This window comes from Mandrillus leucophaeus, unplaced genomic scaffold, assembly GCF_000951045.1.
Source record: "Mandrillus leucophaeus isolate KB7577 unplaced genomic scaffold, Mleu.le_1.0 Scaffold317, whole genome shotgun sequence".
Lineage (NCBI taxonomy): Eukaryota > Metazoa > Chordata > Mammalia > Primates > Cercopithecidae > Mandrillus > Mandrillus leucophaeus.
This window is the reverse complement of record NW_012103332.1, coordinates 801,573-821,091: the sequence shown is the minus strand read 5'-3', so window position 1 is coordinate 821,091 and position 19,519 is coordinate 801,573. Positions and strand designations below refer to the sequence as shown.

At 36.8% G+C, this 19,519-nt stretch overlaps 1 protein-coding gene and 1 pseudogene across 3 annotated transcripts in view; one reads left to right on the top strand and one right to left on the bottom strand.

Annotated features, from left to right (window-relative positions):
• STX18 (syntaxin 18) overlaps positions 1-19,519 on the bottom strand; it is a 128,746-nt gene that overhangs the window by 89,497 nt on the left and 19,730 nt on the right. The gene's annotated exons all lie outside the window — the stretch shown is intronic.
• On the top strand, positions 9,024-9,765 carry LOC105545050 (annotated as a pseudogene).

The window sequence follows — 19,519 nt, the reverse complement described above, 5'->3', positions numbered from 1 at the left end:
GCTAGTACACAGTAGAAATGGATTAAAACCCAGTTAATCTGTCTCTAGAATCTTCGCACCTAACTCCTGTCCATACTGCCTACCATGTTATCACTGCCCTAAACACAAATAAGATCTGCCGATAAAAAAATTGTCCGCCGATCCTCAGAATCACCTTGTCCTATTTTCCTGAGATGTATCAACTGTATTTAGAATAAAATTTATCTTGTTCCTGCAGAGGTAAACTAACATCAACTTTACCTTCCAAGACACAAGAATGTAAGGAGACAGTATGCCTCTGTCCAGAGAGAATGTATTCATAGGTGTTTCTATCTAAGGTCTATGGTCTGTCAAAGAAAGGGATGATTACCAATTCATGTAAATGAGCGACGTTGTGTTTTCCTACGTACTAAAATTAGTCACGTAAGACTTTAATAACTATATTAATTAGGAAATTCAAACTTAGTCATCCTTTTCTAGATAAGGGGAATTCTTGTTCCACAGAAACTCAGTGCATGCTGTTTTTCATAAAGAAAAACTTAAAACTCATGTATGTATGTCTTCCCTAAAGTTGAAAGCTTTTTTTCTTTTTAGATTTTTTTTTTTTTTTCCTGAAGGGAGGCACTCCCAGCAAAAAGAAGCAAGTAGATTTGCAGTGACTTTTCTTCGCAAAATAGTACTGGATAATAAGATCAATGATGATAATAAACCGCCCAAAATAATATTACTGCCAAGATATCAGAAACGTGTCCCTATTAGACTTGCTACATCTTAAAACACTAAATTAGAACACAGTAGCACTGGTGGTTTTTGTTTGTTTGGTATCTTCAATCCTCAGCCCAAAGACTGGCACATAATATGTACTCCATTAATATTTACTGAATAAGTAAATAAAAATAAGCACCTGTGTTTGGACTATCTATATCATTGGTCCAATCCAAAATCAAAGACTTCATAATCTCTCCAAGGAGAACAGTTTTGTGATACTAATTCACTGGTGTACAAACACCACTGTCAGAGCAAAACCATCAGCTAACACAAAATACGAAATCAGGACATTTAAGGAGCATAATAAAAGATTATATTAATGTAAGCAAAAATCAAATAGCAAAGCAGTTTAAGTTTTAAGAAAAAGATCTAGGTTTTTTTATTCAATAAAAAGAGAAAGAAAGATGTAGACAACAAAAGAAACTAAACACTAGGAAGAATACAGAATTTCTATCTCTGAAGGTCTTTAAGAATAAGTAAGACATCACCTATTTCATAGAATTTAGGGTTATTTTTGCAAGAAGACAAAGTTCACGTAGACAGCAGATACTAGCTCTACAATTCCTTGGTTATGGCATATGAAACAAAATATACAACTAAGCCAAATCGGCAAATGAAGAAGCTGAAAGTGCCACTTCTTAGGAGAGGAATAACAATTTGAGGCTATCATGAATTTACGTAAGACAAACATTTCAAAAATTTATCCTAGTGCCTAACAAACTTTCCTTAAAAGATCTTTTCTTTCAAATTAAAAACAGTAGCTTTATTAATGCACAACCCATTTCAAATGTGAAACACAACTCTAAACCATACCTTGTGGAATGGAAAGCCATGATTGTAATGTGGAATGAGACCAACTGAAATCAATATCAGAAATGTGAAGTAAGTAAATACTTTTTTTCCTGGGGGTAGTATAAAACGTATGAAATTACAGTAGTAAGAAGTTATTAATTTGAAATTATAAAGTGGAATGGAGGACTTCAAAATATTCAAAGATTTTTCAAAGAATTCTGAAAGCAAAGAAAACCATACTGTGCTCTGGAAAAACTTACCTTTTAGAAAAACAGCATTTCATTTGCACAGCTGCTTGCCCATGTTGTACTGCAAAGAAACAGCAATATGGATCCAACCAAGCCTAGCACTGATTAAAGCTGCATTTTTGGATTCACAGGTATTCACTGATTGGCTTCTACACAAACATTCATTATTCAATAGTTAATCCAACTTAATCATTAAACCCGAACCAGGTGAGAACAGGAACTGTTAAGTTACTTATACAATAGAACATTCTGTCAAGGAGATTTATGAAAATTTCAACAATCCCTGGGCAAAAAAATCACTAGTAGCAGAATGTTATCTTCAAGTCAGAGGAACTAACTAGTAGGCACTCCGAACTGCTTGCTAAATGAAAGAATAAAGGAATGTTCGTTCAGTGGGGGGAAATGGCTTTTCAAATGGACTTTTTTTTTTTTTCCAAATAAAATGACTGCTGTTTAAAACAGTTATTTGTGGATTTGACCCAACTGCTCATGTTCCAAATGGGTCACTGTCCCCAACCACTGGGATCCTCACCATGGGGGCAGAGGTGAGGCAGCCGTGTGTGACTATACCAGCACAGGCATCAGGGACTATGTGTCTATGATCCTATCTTCAATGGGATTTTCAGAGTTTTCTATCACTTGGTGTCACAAAAAAATTTAGCTCTTCAATTATGTTTAAAATTTCTTTTCTCCAACCTTATTTTCTGCTTATAGTGGAGAGTTTATGAGATATGCAAAATACAAGGAGGAAAATAAAATCAGTCCATGATAACATCACCTAGAAAGAAACTCTTTCATCACTGTAATATATTCTTTTCCATTTTATGCACATAACTTGACCCTGTGTGACCATGGGTTCCACATCCAGATCCGTGGATTCAACCAACCACGGATGGAAAATATTTTTTAAAAAGGATGGTTGCACCTGTACTGAACATGTGTAGATTTTTTTCTTGTTACTATTCTCTAACCAAAACAGCATAACAGCTATTCATGAAGTACATACACTGTATTGGGTTTTATAAGTAATCCAGAGAAATAAACAGGAGGATGTCTGTAGGTTATACACAAATACTACACCTTTTTATCAGCGACCTGAGCATCCACAGAGTTTGGTGTCCACAGGCAGTCCTGACACCAATCCCCTGAGGATGCCAAGGGATGACTGTATGGCCCTCATATAAGCAAACCATATGACATGCAATTTTTATATTCTACTTACTTTACTCAACACCATAATGAGTACATCCCCTTGTAGTTATAAATTCTTCTAAAAAATTACCTTTAATGGCTACATAACATTTCATTGTTTAAATTTACCATAATTTGGCCAGGTGCAGTGGCTCACACCTGTAATCCCAGCACTTTGGGAGGCCAAGGCGGGTGGATCACCTGAGGTCAGGAGTTCAAGACCAGGCTGACCAACATGGTCAAACCCTATCTCTACTAAAAAACACAAAAATTAGCCAGGCATGGTGGTGGGCACCTGTACCCTCAGCTACTTGGGAGGCTGAAGCAGGACAACTGCTGGAACCCAGGAGGCAGAGGTAGCAGTGAGCCGAGATGGCACCATTGCACTCCAGCCCAGGCCAACAACAGCAAGACTCTGTCTCAAAAAAATAAATAAATAAATAAAAATTTTACCATAATTTAACAGTTTCTCTGTTGTTGGACACCTAGTTTGTTTCTTCTAATTTTTTATAAGGACAAACTATGCTGTAATGAACATCTTTTTGCCAAACTATACCAGAGTATTTTTATACACTGAACCTTTGTCTGATTTTGTCATTCCTTAACATAACAGCTTTAAAAAGGAGTTACAAAGTTAAAAGTTAGGAGCATTTCTGAAAACAGCCACATTTTTGCTATATGGTTTCTCATTCTGTTTGCCTCACAGTACCGCCCCCAGCCTCCGAGGCAGGCAGGCCACACTCTGGGACCATTGCTGCCAACTCCCTCTCACTGTCTGTCAGAATGACTGCATTTTAAAACAGTGAACAACATGATTATTCCAACGCAATTAAACCCAATTATTTCACTCGTTAGTAATTATTAATATCTTCTCTACACGAGGGAAAATAAGACCTCAGTTTCCTCATCTGGAAAATGAGGGGAGTCACACTACATGACCTCTCAGGCTGTTTTGCATTCTAACATTCTATGATTCTTATCTTTTGCTGTGGAGACACTGAGTTTAGGTTCACAAGACACTAACAGAAGAATATAATGTAACCTATTCACTTAAAGCTGTTCAGCTGTTATTTAATCTTGCTTCTCTGGAAGCAGTTCATGAACAATAATTCTGCAAATTGGAAATACTTAAATACAATTGTCATGCTGTTTTATAAAAAGAAAGATAACATTTACTTCTGGTATTTTAATACATAACCCAGTTTTTGATTCTCAATTCAGGCTCCATAAAACTAGATTGCACAGCTGGAAATTCTGATTCAAACTTGTAACTTCACAGAAAACCAGATGCTATATTAAAGATAAGGTTTCCTAGAGAAGTATAGCATTTTAAAAGGCAACTGAAAATCTGTATTAGATTTTCTCAGAAAAACAGAAACCTCCAGGATACTCCTAAGCATTAAGAACCTGCACATTATTGGAAAGATGAAGCTGCCAATCTGCAGTTAATATGTCTAAACAGCATAGAACATACTCATTTGACGTACACACAAAGACCTCTATTAGGTGTAATATACCTAAAAGTATCTGCCAGATACCTCGAAAGCACTATAGGGCAAAGGGAAACAAATGACAACACTATTTTTTTAATCTTGTGAAAATTACATTAGTATAAAATGTACCAAAAACACCCTAACATTGTTTTAGTAAAGAATTTGAGTGGAGCCTTACTACTTGAAAAACAGTAAAAAATAACTAAAACAATGCAATTGGGAAAACAGAGAAAAAGAATTTAGGGAAATTGGCAGTGTTACTAAGTTAGCAAGAAGCTAGGAGTCAATAAAAACTTTACTTGTAAAAGAATATTTCTGTTCTTGAAAATTAACTTCATGGCATAAAAGACTACTCAAGGATAAAACTTTCCCTTTTATATCTTTTCAAATGAAACTGAAAAGGTTCACAGGTTTGGAGTCAAATTTTACATAAAAAGTTTTTCCCAGTATTCAATATCAGTGAAAAAAAAATTTATTGAGTTATTACTAGATGCCTTGAGTTGAGGAAATTGCGTTGAAGGAAAAAAAAAAAATACCTGTTGTAGCTTTCAGCAGCAGTCCACACAGCGGAGGGACGGGGATCCCTGGAAGTGGAGGCTGAATTGCTAAGGTGTATGGGGCACATGTAATTTTAAGGGAACTGATGTCTAGATCCCCAACCTTCATCTGTCTTCTTCCTACGCAGCTCTGCATGAGAACCTGCCATAACCCACATTTCATTGGCTCTACTTTCCCACATGCCCGATGCAATCTCCTTCTCCTACTTCAGAACACAAACACAGAGTTCTCACCAAACCCGCCCCCACTATGCTGCACTGTCCTGGATATAAAAACCTCAAACATAACGACGCTCAGAAATCCTGCGGAAGCTGAGAACGTGAATGACTCTAATGACTGGACAACAGAGTCTCTCACAAGTCAAGGGCTCCCAATTTTTTTCCATCCAACAAAATTAATAGAGAATCTAACTGAGTTGTCATCTGACAGGTCACTAAAAAAAGTTAATGCAGTTTTGGCATGTAATTCAGAGGAAGTTCCAAGAAGTGAGTGGAGTGGCAGTGCCCTAACAAAAGCTCCCTTCTTATCTCCTTGTTTACGTAAACGAGGGTTCTCAGCTCTTACGTCTCTAAGAAATGAAAGCTAAGAATGAAATTGATATTAAACCTTGTCAGATTCTTTAAAAAAGTGATATTCGTCTACTTGCACACAACCTAGGTAGCAAAAACTAAACCCATGCATCACCTTGAGAGGCTCTACTGATAAAATAGTGTATTTTTACTGTTGTCGTTTAATCCACATACACTAGTAATAATTACAAAGGTAACTCAATACGGAACACCACAACATACAACACTTAGAGACTTTTGGTCATCATTGGAAATTTTTTTTAAAATTAAATTTCAATTTGCATATCTATTTCTGTGGCACAAAAATATGATGAAATGATCAAGAAAAGATTTCTGGGTGACAGGAGCACCAAAATCTCAGAAATCACCACTAAAGAACTTATCCATGTAACCAAAAACAAGCTGTTCCCCAAAAATTACTTTAATAAAAATTTAAAAAACATTTCCAAACATAAACTGGGATAGGACATTATGTGGGGAAAATGAAATGGAAATGTGAGTTCAAGAAGAAAAAGGTTGTAAAACTGATGACTGTAAAGTTTTTTTAAGAATTTTTTTTCAGCAAATGATGGTGGATATCAAATATGGTATTCAGATTCCATGAGATATATTTAAAAGAGTGGAACTTTTTAGTTCCGCTTAAAATGTCAAGTTTTATAGTGCACTGAAAATTATATCCTTTGCAATTATTTAAACTTACAATGAAGAATTATAGATGTCAGATTGATAGATACATATGAGAGGTTACTCAGTTTTTTTTCAAAATTCTTTTAGGGGATACATGAATAAAAATGTGTAAAAGTCACTGACTTACACATCTAGTAGGGAGAAAAACACTAAACAAACATTTACAAATAAAATTCTATGAAGCAAAAACATAAGCATACCATGAGAGCTCTCTGAAACAGAAGAACAGCATATGTAAAGGCTGTGAGGTGGAGGAGAACATGAAATGTTCAACAAATCAAGCTGGATCATGCCATGCTTTCTAATCTATAGTAGATATTATTTTTTTTTTTTTCTGAAGAGATGCCTGGAAGGAAATGTTGTAATCTGGAAAATGATCTACTCAGATCTACTTATATATTTATTATTTCTCAGAAAAAAAAAATCTGTTGCTTATCAGTGAAAACAGCGCATTCATTCATTCATTCATTCATCCATCCAATATTAACTGAATACCTGTTTTGTGCCAGACTCTATGAGGCACTCAGGATACAGGAGTACACAGACAATAAAGCTCTGATACCACTCGAAACTCAGCAAGAAGTATTTACTTTCAGAGAAGGAAAAGTGAAGTTAAATGGGAGACTAAGAGAAAATATTTGCAAATTATACACATGACAAAGGACTTGTTCAGAATGTACAAAGTACTCTCAAACTCAAAACTAAGAAAACAAAAAACTAAACTAAAATTGAGCAAAAGACTTGAACAGACACTTCACTAAAGAAGGCAAAGGGGCACATGAAAGATGTTTGGCCTCATTAGCTATTAGAGAAATGCTAATTAACAATGATGTGTCACTACACACCTATTAAAATAGCTGAAATAAAAAATACTAACAATACCAAGTGCTGGTGAGAATGTGGAATAACTAGAATTCTCATACATTGTTGGTGGGAGCACAAAATTGTACAGCCACATTAGAAAATAAGCAGCAGTTTAAAAAAAATAGTAGACTTATTGAGCTCCAATTCACATAGCAAACAATTCATCCATGTAAATTGTGCAATTCCATGGTTTTTAGTATATTCAAAAGTTGTGCAATTATATCTCCCCAATCCGTTTTAGAAAATTTTCATCACCCCCAAAATCCCATACCCATTAGTGGTCACTCCCCATTTCCCCCAACATCTGCAATTCTGGGCAACCGATTTACTTTCTGACTCTATGGATTTGCCTGTTCTGGACATTTCATATACAGTGATTCCTTCACTTATGGTGGGGTTATGTCCCAATAAATCCATCATAAATTGAAAATATGGGAAGTCAAAAATGCATTTAATACACCTAACCTACCAAACATCACAGTTTAGCCTTGCCTACCTTAAGTGTGCTCAGTACACTTATTGAAGTATTTACCTACAGTTGGACAAAGTCATATTCAAAGAATGCTGGCAACACAGTACACTGTAAAGTATGGGTTGTTTACCCTCATAATTGCATAGTTGACTGAGAGCTGCTGAGGAGCATCAAAAGGGAGTGACATACTGCACATCGCTAGCCTGGGAAAAAATCAAAATCTAAAACTCGAAGTATGGGCTGGGTGCAGTGGCTCATGCCTGTAATTCCAGCACTCTGGCAGGCCAAGGCAGGCGAATCACTTGAGGTCAGGTGTTCGACACCAGCCTGGTCAACATGGCGAAACCCCATCTCTGCTTAAAAAAAGAAAAAAAAAAAAAAAATCAGCCAGGCGTGGTGGTGCACATCTGTAATCCCAGCTACTCAGGAGGCTAAGGCATGACAATCGCTTGAACCTGGGAGGTGGAGGTTGCAGTGAGCTGACATCAAGCACTGCACTCCAGCCTGGGTGACAGAGACTCTGTCTCAAAAAACAAAAACAAAAACTCAAGTATGGTTTCTACTGAATGCTTATCACTTTTACAGCACTGTGAAAGTTGAAAAATCATGTCCTGAACCTTAGAAAGTTAGAGACTATGTGTAAATGGAATTATGCAATAGGTGGCCCTTGGTTCCTGTTTTTTTTTTTTTTTTAATTTAGCATATTTTCAAGGTTTATCCATATTGTAGCAGGTATCAGTACTTCATTTTTTATTGCCGAATAATATTCCATTGTATGGATATACATTTTATTTATCCATTCATTAGCTGATGAACACTCAGATTGTTTTCACTATTTGATTATTATGAGTGATGCTGCTATGAACATTTGTGTAAGGCAGTTTCTTATATCATTAAACATACACTCACCTAGGAATCTTACCCCCACACATACACACAAAGGGAGAGAGTACAGAACCCCCAGTGGATGCCTGAAACCAAGGATAGCATTGAACTCTATAGATACTATGTTTTTTCTATACAAACATACCTATGATAAAGTTTAATTTACAAATTAGGTACAGTTAGAGAATAAATGCAATAATAATAAAATAGAAGAATTCTCGCAAGTTATATGAATGTGGTCTCTTTCTCTCCAAGTATCTTATTGTACTGTAATCACCTTTCTTTTTGTGATGAACTGAGAGGATAAAATTCAAACCACAGTTGACCACGAGTAACTGAAACCGTGGAAAATTAAACTATGGATAAGGTGGGGGATGGGACTATTGTACATAAAATGCTAAAATTCATAGAACTGTATTAGCAAAAAGGTCAAGCTTACTGTATGTTAATCTACAAATAACACTTAAATTTTTAAAAAGCAGCTCTTCCTAAGCCTGTGCTCAGCAAGGAGAAGGCCATGTTCTCTTGGAGCACCAAGATCGTGAAGCCCAGTGGCGAGAAGCCAGATGAGTTCCAAAGAATGCTGGCAACACAGTACACTGTGTTGCTTGCAATGTGCAGTATGACACTCCCTCTTGATGCTCGGCAGCAGCTCTCAGTCAGCCATGCAATGAGGGTAAACAATCCATACTTTACAGTGTACTGTTAAGAGTCCGGCATCTCCCAGGCTCTTCTGGAGCTGGAAATGAACTCGGACCTCAAGGCTTAGCTCATGGAGCTGAATATTATGGCAGCCAAGGAAATTGAAGTTGGTGGTGGTCAGAAAGCTATCATAATCTTTGTTCCCATTCCTCAACTGAAATCGTTTCAGAAAATCCAAGTCCGGCTAGTATGCGAGCTGGAGAAAAAGTTCAGTGGAAAGCATATTGTCTTTATCACTCAGAGGAGAATTCTGCCTAAGCCAATTCGAAAAAGCCACATAAAAAATAAGCAAAAGCATCCCAGGAGCGTTCTCTTGACAGCGTGCATGACGCAATCCTTGAGGACTTGATCTTCCCAAGTGAAATTGTGGGCAAGAGAATCCACGTGAAACTGGATGGCAGCCAGCTCAAAAAGGTTCATTTGGACAAAGCCCAGCAGAACAACGTGGAACACAGGTTGAAACTTTTTCTGGTGTCTCTAAGAAGCTCACGGGCAAGGATGTTAATTTTGAATTCCCAGAGTTTCAATTGTAAACAAAAATGACTAAATAAAATATATTCACAGTAAAAAAAAAAAAAAAGTTACAAAGCGGCAGCTAGCTAGAAAAATATACAAGTCTCCTAGTCCCTTATGTTCTAGCCTGGAAAGGAAGCATTCCATATTTACTGCATGCTTACCACTGATCCGTCACCATGCCACAGAGGCAACCTCAGAACAAATGACCTTGGCTATCCTAACACAAAAGTAAAAGGCATTCTGAGTCCAAATATAGGATGTTTTTAACTTCAATACTAGCTAGCTTTCCATCACTGCTCAGGAGAATTATTAATCACCACTAAATAAAATGCATCATGGCTGACACTCCCCCTAGTGCACAGGACACTGAAGTGCCCATGTGAAAAGCACCTGCTTTTAGGACTTCAACTTAGGGCTCGTATCTGAAACCACCGTTATTTTGTTTTTGTTTTTTGTCTGTTCATGGTGTCTTAAGTATGTCATATGTGGACCTCACCATATCCCCCAGTTTTGCTTCTCTAGAATACAACAACCTATCTCTGAACTGTCACTTCTTGCCTCCCATTTATGGCACATATCCTGTATTTCACTTGACAGCATCCCAAAAGTTCGGTGAAAATCTTGGTTTTTTTTTGTGTTGCACAAAGATTATATAAACAATATATATATGAAGTTTGTTACTTGGAGACCAGGAGTGCCAGATACTAAAATGTCAGGATTATTTTGAAGTTAACAAGAAGGAACTGCTGTGTAACAACAAAAAATTTTTTTTCTTCAACTTTTATTTTAAGTTCTGGGGTACATGCGCAGGATGTGCATGTTTGTTACATAGGTAAACGTGTGCCATGGTGGTTTGCTGCACAGATCATCCCATCACCTAGGAGTTAAGCCCAGTATCCATTAGCTATTCTTCCTGATGCTCTCCCTCCCACCAGTCCCCACTTTGACAGTCCCCAGTGAGTGTTGCTCCCCCAACACGTGTCCATGTGTTCTCATCATTCAGCTCCCAGTTACAAATGAGAACAGGCAATGTTTGGTTTTCTGTTCTTGTGTCAGTTTGCTGAGAATAATGGCTTCCAACTCCATCCATGTCCCTGCAAAGGACATGATCGTGTTCCTTTTTATGGTCGCATAGTGTTCCATGGTGTATAGGTACCACATTTTCCTTATCTAGTCTATCATTGATGGGCATTTAGGTTGATTCCATGTCTTTGCTATTGTGAATAGTGCTGCAATGAATGTATGCACGCATGTATCTTTATAACAGAATGATTTATATTTCTTTGGGTAGATACCCACTAATGGGATCGCTGCGTCAAATGGTATTTCTGCCTCTAGTTCTTTGAGGATTGCCACACCATCTTCCACAATGGATGAACTAATTTACACTCCCACCAACAGTGTAAAAGTGTTTCTATTTCTCCACAACCTCGCCAACATCTGTTGTTTTTTGGCTTTTTAGTAATCGCCATTCTAACTGGCATGAGATGGTATCTCACAGTGGTTTTGATTTGCATTTCTCTAATGATCAGTGATGTTGAGCTTTTTTTCATATGTTCGTTGGCTGCATGTATATCTTCTTTTGAGAAGTGTCTGTTCATGTCCTTTGCCCACTTTTTAAAGGGTTTTTTTCCTTATAAATTTGTTTAAGTTCCTTGTGGACTCCGGATATTAGACCCTTGTCAGATGGATAGATTACGAAAATTTTCACCCATTCTGTAGGTTGTCTTGTAACAAAAATTTAAGTTGGAATCAAAAGACCCTTATTTAAATGAGCATGGGTTTTGGTTATAATCCAGCCATATTTTAGACAAATAATAAACAATAAGTACAACCAATATGTTAAAATCAATAGTAAGTGTGTTAACAAAGTATGGTAAGTGGTGATAAGTGTTACAGGACAAAAAGCAAAAGTAAAGTAAGGTAAGGGAAATCTAGGAAGCGTGTAGGGAAAAAGTGAATTCTAATTTTCAACAGGGTGGTCAGGATGAACTTATTGAAAAGATGACATACAAAAAAATGTTTGGAGGAGAAGTAAAAGTTATGCAGACAGGTATCTCCAGGCAAATACTTGGGGAAAAACATTCCAAGTAGAGGAAACAATAAGTACAAAGGCCCTAAGACAGGTGCATATCAAGCATGTGTGATGAACAGCAAGGAGATTGTCTATTAGATCCTCAGGTAACAGAAATAATGTCAGGTAGGAAGACATCTGTAGATGTTTCTAAGTGTAGGGTTTCAAAGAGGTCTGACCTGGAAATATAAATCTGGGAGTTACTGGACTACAGAGAATATTTAGAGCTAGGGGACTGCAGGAAATCACCACGTATCATTTTATGAGCATTTTATAATGGGTGCCTACTATGTGTCAACTGTGTGCCAAAGAGATAGACAGAAAGAGAAACTCAGCTTCACAAAATACTCTGCTAGTTTAACTTTAGTTTAACCAAAGCAATGGAGGAAGACAGAGGAAGAGAAACACAGATCATCCCCAGTCACAGTTTTTTTAAAAAAAAATTAAAGGAAGTTAAGAAAAACAGATTGTGTGTAAAATATAAGTAATCTTAAATCTGGGTCTTAATCTAGGTAATTAACTTGCAGGCACCTGCTAAATGTCTCAGATCCTCTTTGTCAAGTCATTCACTAACATTATTTTCATCAATCTGTCCATCAAGAAATCCATGACATGCAATTATTAAAAAGTCAGGAAAAAACAGATGCTGGAGCGGCTGTGGAGAAACAGGAACATTTTTACACTGCTGGTGGGAGTGTAAATTAGTTCAACCACTGTGGGATACAGTGTGGAGATTCCTCAAGGATCTAGAACCAGAAATACCATTTGACCCAGCAATCCCATTACTGGGTGTATACCCAAAGGGTTATAAATTATTCTACAATAAAGACACATGCACATGTATGTTTACTGCAGCACTATTTACAATAGCAAAGACATGGAACCAACCCAAATGCCCATCAATGATAGACTGGATAAAGCAAATGTGGCATATATACACCATGGAATACTACGCAGACATAAAAAAGAATGAGATCATGTCCTTTGCAGGGACATGGAAGAAACTGGAAGCCATTATCCTCAGCAAACTAACATAGAAACAGAAAACCAAACACCACAGGTTCTCACTCATAAGTGGGAGTTGAACAAGGAGAACACATGGACACAGGGAGGGGAACAACACACACTGGAGCCTGTTGTGAGGTGGGGGACAAGCAGGAGGGAGAGTACTGGGACAAATACCTAAAGCATGCAGGGCTTAAAACCTATATGACGGGTTGATAGGTGCAGCAAACCACCGTAGCACATGTAGACCTACATAACAAACCTGCACATTCTGCACATGTATCCTAGAACTTAAAGTAAAATTTAAAAACTTTAAAAAAAGAAATCCATGCCATGGCTTGAACGTGGGCTGGAAGATGAATCAAAAGTACAATGCATTCTGACAGTTTCAAAGAGGAATGTAGCTTGTCCAGACTATGCTAATATGGACACTCACAGTTCCTTGTGCCAGCAATACTTTATCACGGACTTCATACGACAGCTATGTTTTGTTCTATGAAACTGAATGTTTGATTTTTTATCATAATCATTCCTAAAAATAGTGACTTCATCTCTAATATATGAGTTGAATATTAATCATAAAAGAAATCTTAGGGAGGACAGCATAATTTTGATGCAATTCTAGCAGCAATTCCTGAATAGCCTTTGCTTCAATAGTTTGGAATATGTATTGTTTAGGTACCCAAGGCAGGCTAGAAATATCTATTTGAATCTATATGGTAGGGGGATCAATAGTCCTTCTAAACCTGGGTGATGGGATATTTGTATACTAGGGCAGCTATAAACTGAAAAATCTTAAATATGGGACCAAAAATATGTACAATCACCAAACAACACTCATAATTTGTGTGTGTGTGTGTGTGTGTGTGTGTGTGTGTGTGTGTGTGCGCGCGCGCCCCTAGGTTAAGGTCCTCTTAAACATAAACTAATTCTAGTTAGCTTTCCAAAGCAGGAGAGAAGATTTGAAAAATACTAAGATAATACATGAAGGATGGGTTAAAGTTCAGGTTTTATCAACCTAAGCCCTATTGACATTTTGGGCTGGATAATTCTTTGTTTGGGGGTGGAGACGGGGATGTTTGTGGGAGAACTGTACATTGCAGAATATTTAGCAGCATCCCTGGCCTCTTTCTGCTAGATGCCAGTAGCAGCCCCCTAGGTGTAATAACCAAAAATGTCTCCAGATATTGGCAAATATCCCCTAGAAGCAAAATTGCAAGAGCCACTAGCTTAAATGATCAAAAGATGGGAAGGGCAAGGATATTGCTAGCCTCTGAAACAACTAAACCAGATATTTAAAACTCCTTTAGAACTCTCTTAACTCCGACTTGTTTTGTCTGCATTTTAGCCTTAATTTTCTCATTGCAGCTTAGCAATGAAAACTGGCCACCAACAGCTCCTGCGCTTTGTTTGCTGAAATCCAGGCCTCTGGACTAAGAATAATTCTTTTTTCTAATTCAACTTTAAAAAACCTTAGGAAAGGATTCTGATTGGCCTGATTTGAGTCTGGTTGCTACCTCTGGTCTGTGACCTAGAGGGTAGAAGATATTATGGAAACACAGCAGCTTGTACTGAAACCACTTGATTGAAGCCAGAGGGGGGATCAGTTCCCAAGAAGGAGGAAGGTACTATTGTTGACAGAAGGGTGGTTTCGGGACCAAGGATAGGTATCTGCCACAATCATCTACTGTTGATTAACCAGCACACCATAGAGCAAACAGCCAGGACATTAACAGTCCTTTATAATACTGAACTAGATTTGCTTTTCTGCATTTGAGGCACGTTTGTGAGTCAGTACTCTGGGAAGCATGAGTTGGTAAGTAGGTAAGCAGATTACACAATATCTAAGCTTGAAGGTTTTTTCACCAATGTATCTTAAAGTGACTTTCTGGATGACACATTTAAGTAATCCACAGATGAAAACTGGGAATATTGTTACTAAATATTGCTCAAAGTTAGACATGGCAAAAAGCTGGCAGTTGGTATGCTTTGTGGGCTATTAATAAAATATACTTTTAACATGTGACTCTGCCTCAATCAATAGAAGACCATAATTGACCAACCATTGCTCAATTTGTGGGCTGACAGAAAACCAACTGTTTGTCTTGAAACTCCAACTGGGTTTGAGAATAAAATCCAGGAATATAATAATAATATACATATCAAACGGACATAAGGGCATTCAACTTAGAATTGAAAGAAGGAAGCAGTCTAAGTTGAAAAGTTTTAAGACTTCCCAAAGAATGAGAGGAGACAGACATAGGAAATCCTTCCCTGATTGTCTCTTTAGGAAATCTCAGAAATTTGGTTCTATGTTAAGTAAAGAAGTACCTGTACTTTGAGAGTGGAGATTCAGATAGAGGATGGGCTCCTGTCTGGCCTGGATCTCAAATCTCAGCTTTGTCTAAGCAAGCCAGGGCTCATGGGGTTTCCCATTCATCTGGGATCTTCCAGTAGAAGTAAGACTCAAGTGCCTGATTACAGTTTTATCCCAGAAGCAGCACCACTTTATCCGGCCAGGAGCCAATCATAATCAAACTACAGAGAAAAAGGTTTGAAGAAGGAAAGGAAAGTGTGGAGGATTTCAACCAACAGAGTTAGACTGCTTCGTGGAAGTCATCTTATGGTCATGGCTCTCACTGCTCTGTTCCTGGATCTTATGGTTGCTTTTAAGGGCCACATTCCCTGGTGAGCAACATAAAGGTATAGTGATATTTTCAAAGGTCATAAGTAGATTATTTAAATGTGACACATTGAAAATCTCTAAAATCAAGTTAGTAAAAATCACACTGCTACATCTTAAACAGATACCTGACAAAACAGCATGGCTGATGAAATTTTTAATGCTGAGTCAAAACCACCCCAGCACTCCATATTGACAGCAAAGCCAGAGGTCTGGGATATCTCCTTGCTAATGCGGTAATGAATTGCCAGTTGACTGTGATCAGGCAATCACAAACTTCTGTTTTTTTCTTATAAAGACCGATGTTCCATCACTGCTTTTATAAATGGTGTGATTTCTTCCCCTTTTAACCTGAGGGTAGGGGTGTGATAAAGACACTGAAGACCTCAGTGGGGGTAAGGACATGCAATTACGTTAAGAGTCAGTACTGGAGAAAGAACTGTTGAGAGGGCACCTTCCATTGCAGGTGAGAATCCAGCTTAAAGGAAATGTGATCATCAACCACACACTTCAAAATCCACATGGCCAGGACCTGTATATTACGGCTTCACTGTATCAAGCGGCACCTTGAAAGTAGTAAGTATTCAATACTGTTTACTGACTCTTTCTGAAGGCTTCTTTATGAATCATGAAGAAAAAGATATACGTAGATACATGAATCAGAAAAATGTTTCTCAGTCTTCTCACTGCAGATGGAGAAAGCAGCTGCATAAAAATTGCTGTAAGTAAAGCTATCAACTTCTTAAGCACAGCAACAGATAGCTTCCATGGAAAATGGAGACTTCATGAATAAAATTCATTCTATCATTGGTCTCATTAAAAAAATTTAAAGTGAGAAATTTTAAAAAGTTCTATTGTTCAGTTATTCGGTTATGGCAAAAAAGAGAGTTATATGTTACTAAGATGTGATTTCTACTAACTTTTAAAAATCCTTCACTCCTACCTTTCAATACTAAGATCTCAAATGGATGATCCACTCTCTCCTCATTTGGTTAACAAGGAGCAAGTGCCCGTCACAAGCCAGGCACTGTGTTTTAAGGAGTAACACAATGGGATAGGATAACATCCATCTAGTCTTTGATCTGAAGGAGCTTACAATCCAGTGGAAGTGGCATAAACAGGTTAATCAACAAATCAACGAATATAAAATCCAAACCACCAAAGGGAGTACCCACACATTAGGTAATGAAAGCAGGAACTAGGAGGGGGCTCTGGGCTGTGGAAAAAAAAAAAAAGAAAGACTAGAGAATGCTTTCTTTGGATCAGATAAGGGGGTATATGAAAGAGGATCCAAAGGGTCTCTCAAGTTCCCAGATAGGAAGGCTAATCTTTTGCCTTCTCTATGAAGATCCGAAGAAGCACACAACGGAGGCTAATTATAACAATAGTTCCATAAACTATTGTTTGGAATATAGTTGGGAAGGAGGGAAGGAAATCATATTATCCAAGTGTTTGCAAGTAAACGTCTCATGAAAACATTCAACATAAGGTACTTGTAATCCTCTTTAAGTTTCACTTTCTCCATATAATTCTCAGAAAGTACATTCATGCAACCAAATAAAACCGCTTCTCTCCCCAATGACAAAGTCCTTAAAAGTTCCAAAGGATAGTGAGACCTAAAAGAATAAAACTTATTAATATAACATACTAGGAAAGGTTGTAAAATTTCTAGAAAAATTCATGGCCTGATATGCAATGATTACTTCTAATAATACCTCAAAACATTTGTTTCCAGTGCTAATTGTAAGGCGAATAACTGCGAATACTAAATAATGGAAAAAAAGAGCTTTGACTACCACATAAGCAATTCTAAAAATTGTGGTCATCTTTTGTTTACCTTGTGTTTTAAGAAAAACTTGAACAGCCAAGGTTCCCGGATAAAATTTAAATACTTTGAACTGGCTGGGGTAATTAATTCTTACTCAAAGACTCATCAGATCATAAATTGACTTTATTAAGAGAAATTATTTGAAATGGACTTTGAATACTATACACTGTCTCTTATACTGGATACCAGTCTGATTAGTAAATGAAATAAAAATGTGTACCCAGAAAAAACTATAAGACATTTGATAAAAGAGAGACAGATGTGCTTTAGCAGTCTACACATATTTTTGGAGACATTAAGTGTACAAAGCAACTGGAAATTACCTATAGTTTTCTAAATTTAAGGAGAAAATAAATTATTTTTTCCTAGCACATAAAAAAGAGTTATAGTCAGCAGCAACATTTTAAAGGCTACTTAAAAAAAATACTACTCACTGGTAAAATCCCTTCCCCCACCCCATGCAGTCTTTTCTCCAGTGCAAATTATTGATTTGCAGACAAGAATAAGTATTCCGAAAACAGCATCTGATTACAGCATAAGCTATAGCTGATACAAAACCTTTTGTGATGAGAAAAGGCAGTTTCTCAAATCTAAGAAGGTAAAACACCAAGTAGCAAAAATGAATCCTTTAAGAACTATCAAACCAAACAAAAAATAAAATTAGATATAAATTCAAGTTTTAGACTGTGGTCAATTGAGGTCTAGACAAAACCCTGTGTTTGTTCACTGCCTAGTCTCCAGTCTGCTCCAAGTTTGAAAAGGTAATTGAACACAGTCTATAATTACTGGATTAGACACAGATGGGCTCTGTACATTTCAGGGGGAAAAAAGCACTGTTTTGATTCATTTTATGATTGCCTGTAAGGTCAGACTTTTCAAAATGTACTTTCATCTGTTAAATGGTTTCTCAAATTCCCTGGGGTATATCTTCAATAACTGTGATGTTTTAAGCAATTTGGGTCTATCAGATCCTGTCTTTGAATATAACTAGCTGCCCATTTTCTAGTATTATAAATGTGCATGTAGGTTAATTGCTACATCTCTTACATATTTTCTGAAGTTGCAGTTTTGGAGGAAAAAATTGAAAAATTATGCCTCTTTTCCAACAGGAATTGGCCATATTGATGATTTTCACATAAGAAAAAAATCTTTAGCTATATACAAAGTCTATGAAAAATATTTTCTAGCTGACTCAAGTGAAAAACAGAAACAAGGAAACATCAACATTCTGCATTTAAGTTGTAAGCAAAGTAATCTTAGATAGATACTTGCAACTGAATAATTTATAAAACAATGCACTCGACTAATGTGCTACACATTTTTATTTAATAACTATAAATAAATAGGAAACATTTTGTCTGTGCTAACATTTAAACGATTTTCCAATTTAAAAAAAAAGAAAAACTCTAAACATAACATTCTGCATCACTTGCAGTAATAATGATGTTATTATATAGCAATATATTATAAATTCATAGTGAAAAATAGTATCTAACTTGGAGAATTCAGTATTTGGTCCCTTCAGTGTAGTGCCTATCTTATTTCCAAACATCCCATATTAAAACGATTTATGCAACAGCACTGACAATACACAAAATTTGTATGAACATTTGTGGCATACTCAGTAGCATCGGTTACAATGCCACAGTCTTCTTTGCTTAGTATACTTTATCACAGAAAGTTGGTTCTAAGGCTGAGATTTGGTCACAGGAACTCCCGACTGTATCAATCAAACAATCCTTTGGCAAATAGCTATAGAATTCCCAGGGCTATTCCGAACCAGCGGTACTGGGGCTCATCAGTACATTCTTCCCCTTATTCCCACCGACATCATGACATCAGGTGCTTCTGTTGTTTCAAAATCTCCTTTCCAATTATAGCTTCATTTTCTATTCCCAAAATTTACTTCAGTTAGCTACTGTGATACTAAATAGAAACACCCCAACATCAGAAAAATAATAGGAAGACAGTGTAGAATAAAGAATAATCCCCAAAAGTTTGTATATTTTAGGAAGTTGGTTTTTTGTTGGTGTTGTGTTTTCACACATAAGGAAAAGGGGAATTTATAGTCACATAATTAAAACCTAAGTTGACATTCTTCATAAAGTCACACATGTATGCAGAAAGCTTTATAATTAAAACAAAAAGATTTATAACCATGTTCAAGAAAATCTAGCAATTTTACTAACACTCTTTACAAAATGC